The sequence below is a fragment of the Dryas octopetala genome, chromosome 2, assembly GCF_963921425.1.
Source record: "Dryas octopetala chromosome 2, drDryOcto1.1, whole genome shotgun sequence".
Lineage (NCBI taxonomy): Eukaryota > Viridiplantae > Streptophyta > Magnoliopsida > Rosales > Rosaceae > Dryas > Dryas octopetala.
In genome coordinates, this window is record NC_141367.1 from 14,379,285 (window position 1) to 14,390,079 (window position 10,795).

The 10,795-nt window shown below is 45.1% G+C and overlaps 1 pseudogene; it reads left to right on the plus strand.

Moving 5' to 3' along the window:
- LOC147293311 (uncharacterized) lies at nucleotides 1–2,614 on the plus strand (annotated as a pseudogene).
- The last annotated feature ends 8,181 nt before the right edge of the window (nucleotides 2,615–10,795 follow it).

The window sequence follows — 10,795 nt, forward strand, 5'->3', positions numbered from 1 at the left end:
ATGGATCGAAGATTGATTTTGTTGATCTTATTATTGGAGTTTTGGCACTTAGAGATAATGTGTGCTTGCACGCTTCTTGTGTTGATGATGCTAAACTCAAAACGGAGACATATTGAAAGACGATCATTGAATAATCGTGCATTTGTGAGACATGAGACTCGTTTGCGTTATCTAGATAGCATAATAGGGAATAGTGACATAGAATGTGTGAACGAACTTAGAATGGATAGAAGGACATTTGGTCTATTATGTGAGTTACTTCGCCATGATGAGAGGGTAAATAATGATGGTGTGGTGTCTATTGAGGAGCAAGTTTGTATGTTCTTACATGTACTTGCACATCATGTCAAGAATCGTACCATTGTCGGTAGATTTTTCTGGTCAGGAGAGACTGTTAGTAGGTATTTTAATTCAGTGTTGCAAGGAGTTTTGCGATTGCAAGGTAGACTATTGAAAGTCCCAGATCCCGTACGTGATAATAGTACAGATAATAGGTGGAGAGTTTTTAAGGTATGTTCTCTTTTTTTTTTTTTAATTCCTACAAACTTAGTTATTCTCTTACTTTTGTATGAAGTAATGAAAGTTTACCATTTTATTATCTAGAATTGCTTGGGAGCATTAGATGGAACTTACATAAAAGTGCGGGTAGCTGCAGTTGACAAGCCAAGATATCGAACAAGGAAGGGTGAAATTGCAACAAATGTGTTGGGTGTGTGTTCAAGAGACAAGCAATTCATATTTGTGTTACCGGGTTAGGAGGGTTCCGCATCGGACTCTAGAGTTCTCCGTGATGCGATAACTAGGCCCAATGGGTTAAAGGTTCCCACCGGTAAGGCTATTAGTTATTGTCAAATCTATAAGGTAGTTTAGTTTTTGTATGTATACATACACATGCTAATAGGAGTTATCATTTTGGTTATGAGGATATTATTATCTTGTAGATGGCGGTTATACAAACAGTAAAGGATTCTTTGCACCATATAGAGGAACAAGGTATCACTTATTCGAATGAAGAGATGGACATACACCTTCCAATCATGAGGAGTTTTTTAACATGAAGCATTCATCGGCAAGGAATGTAATTGAACGTTGTTTTGGATTGATAAAAGCTAGGTGGGCCATACTTAGGAGTCCGTCTTTCTATCCAATAAAGACCCAATGTCGAATAATAACCGCTTGTTGTCTTCTACATAATTTTATTAGAAGGGAGATGTCTAGTGATCCAATGGAACATGCAATAAATGACCTTGAAGATGAAGAAAATGTGATGGAAGGTGAAATGCTTGGTACCGTCGGATCCTCTGACGAATGGACTGCAAAGAGAAATGACATGGCTTTAAAAATGTATAATGAGTGGAGGGAAAGGCATGGGTAGCCATAACCATTTTTATGTATTTTCTTATGGATGGTATCCTATGTTTGTATTTGCTCATGTATTTGATTAACAATGTATTTGTTTTTTTAGATATTGTTTGTATTTTTTTAACAATGTATTTGTTTGTATTTGCTTTTGTGATATACAAATTGAATTAACTTTGGTGTTGCATTGTCATATAATTTGGTCATGAATGAGAGTTGCTGGTATTGTAGTGCAGATTGTGGGTATTTGTGATTTAATTATTACATTAACTTTGGGTGCATATTTGGATGTTTAGGAATGGGAAGTGAGAGTACTCAAACTTCTGAACAAGTGAAGAAAAACACTAGGAAGAAATGGTTGCCATTTGAAGAAGAAGCTTTGTTAGCGATCCTTGAGGATTTTGTTGCTCGAGGCCACCGATGTGAAACAGGTAGTTTCAAACCTGGTACCTTGAAAGAAATGGAGAAAGCTTTGGAACTTGTATGTCCCACCTCTAATATCAAGGTGAATCCACATATTGAGTCCAAATTGAAGAAATGGAAAAAAAAATTATAGTACAATCTATGACATGTCGAACACAAGTGGATTCGCATGGAATGATGTAAAAAAGTGCATTGAAGTTGACAGTAATGATGCATGAAATACTTATGTGCAGGTATATGTTTTCCATATCTATTTTATTTTGATTATTATTATTGACCTTGAAATTAAACAAATGTTTTTCTTATTTTATTATAGTACCATGATGATGCGAAACCATGGAGAAACAAGTCTTATCCATTGTATGATAGACTTGCTAATATATTTGGAAAATACCGTGCTACTGGAAAAGGAGCCGAAGTTCCTATTGACATGATGGAGGAGGAAGACCAAAATGAGATTGATGACATTGGAGCTGAGAATGTTGCATCTCCTATGGCCAAAGATGGTAGCCAATTTGAAATTAGTCAAAGAAAGAGAAAAAGAGCTGCTGGAACCTCAGGTGATGGATCAGAAACCTTAGTTGTTGCATTGCAAAAATTATTTGAAGAATCTGGAAAAAGAATGGAAAGGGTCACTGAGGTCATACTTCGAGGTAATGAAAATCGTTCTGACATTGCCTTAGAACTCAAGAATATGGGGCTGTCACCTAGGGATCAAATAAAGGCATTAACTCTCATTTTAGAAAAACCTCAAACTATCTCAGTGTTCAAGTCATTAGATGATAGTGTCAAAGAAGTGTTTGTCCAAGATTTGCTAGGCAACAATGCTTAAGGATGATGTGCTTATATGGTTTCCATTGTGTTGTGGACCAAGAACTAATTTTATTTTTGTGCTGGATAGACTCGATGATATGAGAATTCTGATTTGGTTTTTGTATTGGATAGACACTATGATATGGGGATTTATGATTTTGTTTTTGGGTTGGATAGCCTCTATGATATAGGAATTGTGCCTCTATGAAAATTATATGTTGAAAACTTTGATGAGGAATGAAATATGTATCTTTTGGGAATTGTTGTTGTTGCTTGTTTAATTTTTTTTTTTTAAAGCTTGTATCTTTTGGGCAATTGACAAACTAGCTTAAGCTTGTCTGTGTGAACAAGTTTAATTAATGGAATTCTGGAGAACACACATACCACTTGTGTGTGTCTGCAATATATATATACATCCACTTCTAGCAATGGCAGAGATGGGTATGTGTGCTTGTCATACATAAAGTTTTAGCTCTTCATAAATTGCTCTAATTTCTACAATAGGTGGTGCCAATAATTAATTAAGTTCAAAGTCAAAACCTCAATGAATGTTTTGACACTAATCAACATTTTGGAAAGTTGATTACTTGCAAAGCCGCCCATTGACATAATATGTAAAGATATGTGTGCTTCCTATTAACTTCCAAATATCAAAGTGATTGACTTGGATATTTCAAATTAATTGGTCGGGGCAAGCTGATGATCATACAAAATTTGAATAAGAATAATACTTATCTCTTATCTATTCTTACAAAAATGTCATTTTTATTCTAAATAAATAAATATGGGAATTTATGATTTTGTTTCAAAAATTAATTTTCCAACTTGTTAGTCCTGCACTGCACCAAACATAGGACATGACTATTTTCATTATCCAGGTTGTTAGCCTGCACTGTACCAAACATAAAGGCAGTTCTTAGCTAGCTTAATCCATGCCAAGCCAGTCTATGCCAGTGCCTATAGTTAGTCCAAGCCAAAACAGTGTTTAAATAGGCCAGCAGAGGAGAGAGAAAAGCCGGAGACAACACAAAAACAAGGCTGGAAACAGCTGGAGCTGCACCTGGCGCGTGCGAATTGGTTGGGAGATTAAAAAGCAAAACTCGTAGGTGATGGAAAGAGAGAGGGGCGCTGGAAGCTTATGGGAAGCTTCCCAGTGATAGTTCGACTTCCAGGTGAGGCGGGCCAGGCCAGTTGCTGTGGCTCTTTAACTTCCGTGGGCTAGGGGTGGGCATCAACCCGACCCTGTCGACCAAAAAACCCGAAGCCGACCCAACCTGATAGACGCCGTCTCGAGCTCGGGTTCCGTCCTCCACCCATTGTCGGCACTCGAGCCGACGAGAGAGAGAGAGAGAGAGAGAGAGAGAGAGAGAGAGAGAGAGAGAGAGAGAGAGAGAGAATGAATGACAAACCAAGGTGAGAGAGAGTGATTGGAGTGCCATTTTTTCCGGCGAGATAGAAAGATAGAGAGACCAAGCGAGAGAGAGAGTGTGTGTGGCAACGGCTGCTGGCTGCCATTTTTTCCGATGAGAGAAAGAGAGTGGCAACGGCTTAACCAATCCTCGACTGCTCTGATCGCCGGCCCGCTCCAACTGATGGCTGTGCAGGGGGTGGCGAGTTGAGCCATAAGCCGACCACCGCCCACCCCTACCGACTTGGGCCTTGTTTGTGACTCTTCGGCTTTCGGGCCTGGGCTGACTGTTGGGCTTCTTCATCTTCTCTTTTCTTTTATTTTGCTTTGGGCTTGGGCTGATTTTCTTTGGGCCTTTTTCTCTTTATTTTCGTCTCTCTTTTATTTTGTTTTGGGCTTTTAATTTTAACATCCTACATAACTAAAAATAAAAACTCATAAATTAATTTAAACTAAATAAAACTAATAAATCTAATAAATAGGATAAAAACTAATATTGCCCAATATTTAACTAAATAATTAGAAATAATAATAAATTAGTTAAAATACTAAGAATAATGACTTAAAATGTAAGTTTTGGAGATAAAATAGATATTAATAATGATGTGCTCAATAGTGTTGAAGACTATACCCTACAAAAACAAAAACACATTTTTTAGAACCGCTTCGACCCGAAGAGCAAGAGGAGCACTTGACGCTTCCAAAAGAATACGAGAAATAGTGGCAAAGTGGCGATGCTCGTGCTCAGCTAACCCATTTTGTTGGGAGTAGGCTCTTGTAACCCATTAGAGAGACAAAAATTACAAAAATTGTTATTAACATACTCAATGCTCCCATTACTCTGAAAGAATTTAATGGAAGATTTAAAAATATTACGCACCATAGAATAAAGGTCTTTAAATTTATCAAAAACCTCATGTTTATGTTGCATGGGATAAAGCCAGGATAATCTACTATAATCATTCGTAAAAAGTACATAGTAACGAAAACTTAAAATAAAGGAACAAGAAGACATCCACACATTCAAATGTATTAAATAAAAAGGGAATGATGCCGAAATATTATTAGAATCAAAAGATAATCTGTGCGATTTGCCTAGCGCACAAGATTTACAAAAACTTTGAGAAGAGCTACGCCTATAACAACCTAAAGGCAAACGAACAAGAACATTATGAGATGGATGACCTAAATGGGAATGCCACAAGTCGGAGGAAGCAACAACTAAAGCTTGCGGCGAGACTAGAGAAATTGGATATAGTCCATACCTACATGGGCCCTGGAATTAAGGGAAACCAGAATACAAGTCATTATAGTGAAACCATAAGGATCAAAGGATAATTTAACGAAATTATCAAGTTTTTACGAAAGGAAGGAACATGGGAAACGTTCTTTAAGGAGAAAGTGGAGGAACCAAGAGAAAGAGGAATTGTACCAGTTTTGGTAAAGCATCACCATTACCAAGAAGAATAACATTATTACCATTGTAGGGAGTAGGCTCTTGTAAAGCACCATCGTTGCTTGTCATATGGTGAGTCGCGCTAGTATCCAGAAGCAAAACTGTTCGTACGACTAATCATCTCGGCATAACGACAAGTCACACAAGGCCTAACACCATGCTGTTTGGGCCTAGACCCAAAAGACTAAGCCCTTCCTGGGCTCCTAGCCCATGATCTACTAGGCTCCGGCCTCATGGGCTCCGGCCCCCTGGGCCCCGGCCTCTTAGGCTCCGGCCTCGCAAGCTCAAGCCTCCCGGGCCCCCGACCCGTGTCAACTCACTCGGATCCTCGAGACCGGTGCCACGTGGCGCTCCTACAGTGCAAGTCACCACAAAGGACACGTGTCGTCACCGGATTGGTTGACACTCTTCCAAAGGTACTATAAAAGAGGTACCTTCTTGTCACAAAAGGACAACTGAAATCATTATTATACTATTCACTCACTCTGCTCTCAGATCTCTCTGAACACTGACTTGAGCGTCGGAGGAGCTTTGGCCGGCACCACACCGGTGCCCTTCCCGCTCATTTTTGTGTACTTGCGCAGGGTGCTTTGGATATCATTCTCTCTCATTCCTCACCAGTCGGACCCAGCTACCCGTTCCTGCCCCACTTCGACGTGTCATCCACTCAGTGGTGGGTCAACGGGCCTACGTGGTTCGACTCGACGTTGACTGCTTTACCATTTTTGAGCATCAACAGTTTGGCGCCGTCTGTGGGAAACTTACAACTTTTCCCCATTGAATTCTCTACCCTCAGTTGAGGTGCAAAAAAACCTTCCGAGCTTCCGAGCTCCCGAGCTTCCGAGCTTCCGACCCTCACAATGTCTGACGGAGGTCCTATCCTCGACCAAGTCGACAACACCCCGCTGGTTGACAAGCGAGGCAAGAAGACTGCCGAATCTGATCAGGAGGAGTACATCCAGCGATTGGAGGCTCAGCTCCAACGAACCCAGGAGCAGCTCGACCTCCAAAAAGGTGCAACACAGCTTTATGAGCGACTCTTCCGCGACAGGGAAGAACATACCACTCCCCGGAGTGGTGAGAGGAGGAACCCCCATGACAGGGACGAACACACCACTCTCCGGAGTGGTGAGAGGAGGGACCCCCCCCCGAAGGGACCAAAATGTTCCGCGCCAATTGGATGTAGGGCAAGGTAGCCATCCACCCCCAGGTTTCCAAAAGAGACTTGTCCACCCGGTCAGCCGGGCTCGATCTGGCGAGCATCCTACCCGCTCTGAAGAGTTCCACATTTATCGGGACTGTCGTCATCTGCTCGACGACAACCGCTCTCGGCGAGAAGAGCAGTGGACGAACCGGGGTGAATCCAACCCACGTTCCCAAGACTTGGAGGAAGAACAGGCTCCTCGTCCCAAGCGACGACGGGGATAAGAGCAGGTTTTCTCGGCTGGGCGCCGCGCAGAAGATGACACTTTCACAAGTGAGCAAGTCGCTGACTCCGGTAACAGCGGATCCCTTCCACCAGACCAACTCCAACAACTCCTCATGGACATCAGCGAACGCCTGAGGAGAGTGGAGGGGGAAGTCGTGGTGGGCACCCATCTTTGGAAATAAGGGAGTTACCTGGACCTTTCACAGCTCGCATCCTGTCTACTCCCCCGGTCGGCGACGTCCGACCTCCCAAAATAACTCCGTACACAGGGAAGGAAGACCCATATGACCACCTCATGAGTTTCAGGTCAGCCCTGGAGTCCAAAGGTGCTGATGACGTTACCAAGTGTCGAATCTTCCCTTCTACCCTCTCTGGCAGTGCAAGGGACTGGTTCTACCAACTTCCTCCAGGCTCAGTTGATTGTTTCAGCGAGCTCCGAGAGCTCTTCCTGGGCCAGTATATCATCCAAACCAATAGAATTTACACCACGGATGACCTGACGCGGGTCCGCCAGGGCAGCAGGGAATCCCTCCGGGAATACATTACTCGATTTCAGCTAGAACGATCTCGGTGTCGCGACTGTGATGAGAAGGTAGCCTTCGCTGCCTTCAAGGGTGGTCTCCTAGAGGGGGACTTCTTGTTTGAACTCAACCGCCGCAATCCGCGCACCTACAAAGAACTCATGTAAGAGGCCATTGCCTATGCTACTGCTGAATTCAAAACATATGGGAAGAAGCCGCCCACCATGGATCGCCCAAGTACCGACCAGGCCATCATAGTGCCACCCCAGCTCAAGCCCTACTCGAGTAACCAATATGGGGGGTCCGGGAAAAAGTTCAATAAGTTCACCAAGAAACAACTTGGTGATGGTAGAGGTGGAGGACAACGAAGGGAAGAAACTTATCAGACATCCTACGCCTCCAGGTTCAAAGTCTATACAATTCTCACTGTTACTTATACAGAATTGTATCCTCAGATCAAGGACATACTCCCCAAGCTCCCACCCCGCCCACCACAAACACGGTACTGGGCCAACAAGAACTTCTTTTGCCTTTATCATAATGACCATGGCCATGACACCGAGGCATGCAGAGCCTTTAAGGAGGCAATAGAAACTTTGGTACAAGAAGGAAAGTTGGATGGTTTTATAGACAAGGAGGCCACCGAGAAGGCCAAGACCGAAGGACAACGACGGGGGCGGGTTAATACCATCTGTGGGGGCCCGACCCTCGCTGGCAACTCCAACAGGGCTAGGAAGGAATACACCCGCAGTGCTCAACAATGCTCCGGCGTTATGGCTGTAGACCTCCACCGTGGCAAAAAGACTCCTAAGCTCGGGTGGTCGCCCATTTCTTTTGCTGAGGAAGAGGAACGTGATTTACTCTTTCCACACGATGACCCTTTGGTCATTGAGGCCACCATAGCTAATTTCGATGTGGCTCGGATCCTCGTCGATTGTGGTAGCTCCGTCAACATCCTCTTCGCCTCTGCCTTCACAGCTCTTGGGATTGACCATGAGAGGCTTGACCGGTCGGTCGCTCCTCTACTTAGCTTTTCGGGCGATATGGTCACCCCTCTTGGCGGGATCTACCTTCCACTCACCCTTGGGAGGTATCCTTCGTCCGCTACCACAACCACTCAGTTTTTGGTGGTCGACTGCCCCACAGCGTACAACGTCATCCTGGGACGACCAGCCCTTAACCAACTGAAGGTTATGATTTCCACTCACTTGCTTTTGATCAAGTTCCCGACCCCATGTGGCACGGGGGTAGTCAAAGGCAACCAGGTGTCAGCCAGGTCCTGCTATACGACTTCCGTCAAGAAAAAGAAAGAGGCCATGCCCTCTATGGCTGTTTCTGTCTCCCCCACCTGCCCTACCCTGGATCCTCCCGAAGATCCTCGTGATTCATCTTTCAGAGCTATCGCCCAACCAGATGATAGTCATGTGGAAGAAGTTCTCATCTCACCTGCCTACCCGGACCGCAAGGTACGGGTCGGAACCCAGCTCAGTATTGCCCTCCGAGACGACCTCATCAACTTCCTTCGTGCCAATGCTGAAGTCTTTGCCTGGTCCTATGATGACATGCCTGGGATCTCTCCGGAGGTGATCTCCCATCGCCTAAGTCTTAATCCGCGGCACCGCCCCGTTCGCCAAAAACGCAGGCAGTACAAGCCCGAAATCTATGCTGCTATGAAGGAAGAAGTCGACAAGTTACAGAAAATTGGTTTCATCCGCGAGGTTTCCTACCCGGATTGGCTGGCCAATGTTGTGATGGTCAAAAAATCAAATGGCAAGTGGCGGATGTGCGTCGACTTCACTGACCTCAACAAGGCCTGCCCCAAGGATAGTTTTCCTCTTCCTCGAATTGACCAACGGTTGATGCCACAGCAGGCCATGCACTCCTTAGCTTCATGGACGCCTACTCCGGCTATAACCAAATCCTTATGCACAGCTCCGACCAGGACAATACGGCCTTCATTACTGACAGGGGCCTATATTGTTACAAAGTCATGCCTTTCGGACTCAAAAATGCCGGGGCCACCTACCAGCGTTTGGTCAACTCCATTTTTTCAGAATACATTGGTAAGTCCATGGAGGTCTATGTGGACGACATGCTTGTCAAGAGTGTCCGGGCGGAGGACCACATCCACAAACTTTCTGAGATGTTTTCTGTGCTCAAGAAGTACCAAATGCGCCTGAACCCTGCCAAGTGCACGTTCGGCGTATTTTCGGGAAAATTCCTTGGCTTCATGGTCAGCCAAAGAGGGATCGAGGCCAACCCTGAAAAAATCAAAGCCTTGATCGATATGCAATCTCCCAGGACTCAGAAGGAAGTGCAGAGCCTAACGGGCATGGTCGCCGCCTTGACACGATTCATATCCAAGGCCACCGACCGTTGCGCCCCATTCTTCAAAACCCTTAAGGCTCGGACAAAATACATTGACTGGACTCCGGAATGTGAGAAGGCCTTCCAAGATCTAAAAGAGTACATGGGCAAATCACCTCTACTTTCTAAACCCGAGCCAGGGGAAGAGCTACTCCTCTACTTGTCCGTTTCCCTGACAGCCACCAGCTCAGTCCTCATTCGACTTGAGGATAGGGTTGAGCACCCGGTGTACTATACCAGCAAGGCCCTGCAAGATGCTGAGACCAGATATCCAGAGATAGAAAAATTAGCCCTTGCCTTGGTCACATCAGCCCGGCGCCTCCGCCCATACTTCCAGGCTCATCCTATCGTGGTTCTCACCAATCAACCACTTAGGCAAGTATTGCAGCGGCCTGAGGTCTCTGGCCGACTTATCAAATGGTCCATTGAGCTGAGCGAATTTGACATTTCCTACCGCCCACTGCCCGCAATCAAGGGACAAGCCATTGCAGACTTCATTTCCGAGTCTACATTCCTACCCGAGGCTGAGCCCTCCTCCGCCAGTGCGTCGACCACCGATCCACCAACTTCTTCTACTCCGACAATCAGGCCGGATCGCCCAATCTGGTCTTTATATGTCGATGGGTCTTCTAATCAACAGGGCAGTGGAGCCGGACTTGTTTTGATCGCCCCTGACCAGACCACCATTGAGTATGCTCTTCGATTCGGCTTCCAGGCATCCAACAATGAGGCTGAATATGAGGCCCTCATCGCCGGCTTATCTTTGGCACTACATATGGACGTTGAGCAACTCCGAATCTACAGCGATTCTCAACTTGTGGTGAACCAGGTCACGCAGGAATACCAGACCAAGGGTGAGCGCATGGCCGCTTACTTCACCAAAGTTCAAAGCCTACTCAATCAATTCTCAGCATACCAGCTCATACAAATCCCTAGGGCGGACAATGAGAGGGCGGATGCCCTAGCTCGCCTTGCCTCGGCAGTTGACCATGAAGCCGGGAGGTCTGTCCCAGTTGAGT